The following is a 1,430-nucleotide window of genomic DNA, read 5'->3' on the forward strand; positions in this document are numbered from 1 at the left end:
CAAAATAGCCAATACTTAACAGGCAATACACACACAAACAACCACACACCCTGGGCTCAGCCACAAACATCACACACACACACACAGGGATGCCACCACAAATGTGGAAACAAATACAACAGACAAACACATAACCCAACTGAAACACACACAGAGCCACAACAACAACAACAGACATGTCCTGTGCAGCTAAACTGGGGAAAGGCAATGGGAGCACAGACACAACAGGAGTGCACAATCTCATCACTCAGGAACAATGTACAGACAACATTCCACAACACACACAAGAAGTGCACCATCACAGAACAACACAGCCACAGCAAACAAACAACAGATGCACAGGCAGAACAATCACATAGCAAACATAGCACAACATCAGGGGATGCACAACAGGCAGTCACAAGGCAACATACACACAGCACAGCAAGCACAACAAGCTGTGTGTGCACACCAAGCATACCAGACACACACAGACATCAGTGACAGAACAGCAACCCACACAACACCATACAGCACAGCATAAAGACAACAGCACACCCAGAAGCAATAACACAAACAACACACATACATCCAACACAACACCCAATCGATGCACAAGTCTGGGACACAAAGGTGGAAACAACTTGACCACAGGACTGGGCAGCACACACAGTTGAACTGCATAGCAGCACCCATGACTTACAAACAGCACCAGAACATCACACATGACCCATTGGGGAGTGACACATTGACCCTGGACAAAGAACTGCACCACAAAGCACAGTGGCACAAATGAAGTCATGAGGAGGCACACACACATACAAACCAAGGGGACAGTTCACACCAAAGTGAAATGTACTGCATGTCAGTAGGGGACATGGCAGGAGTGTACCATACACAAAGAGAGGGAGTGCAGACCCACAATGGGTACGCAGCTGAAGCACAGATAGGGGATGGCATGACAACACACACAACATGCCACACTGGAGGCAAGAAGGCAACATGGGACAGTAAGCCATGAGAAAACACAACCACAATGGCAGTGTGGAGCAGCAGGTCTGCACAGACCCCACAAACAGCCAACAGGCACAGGGATGTGTAACAAAACACAACACTGAATTGACAGTAACACCCTCTGCATACTCACAAGTGACAAAAACAACAAGTAGGAGTCAGACAGAACAGCAAGGACACACCAACACACTGCACAGTGCACAACATACAACTCACACATGGGCATACAACCAAATCCACAGTGATGAACAATCAAAACAACAGGCACACAATTCCTGGGTGACACATGTGTGTAGTTCACATTGCAGAGGCATGCACACATCAACACTCCCCACAAACTCACCCCCTTCACGCTGCACACTACCTGGCCATCCAAGAGCACACATGGAAAGTAAGGCATGGGATGAGGATGACTGGCCATCACAAGATGACCACAC

The sequence above is a fragment of the Triturus cristatus genome, chromosome 1_1, assembly GCF_964204655.1.
Source record: "Triturus cristatus chromosome 1_1, aTriCri1.1, whole genome shotgun sequence".
Classification (NCBI taxonomy): domain Eukaryota; kingdom Metazoa; phylum Chordata; class Amphibia; order Caudata; family Salamandridae; genus Triturus; species Triturus cristatus.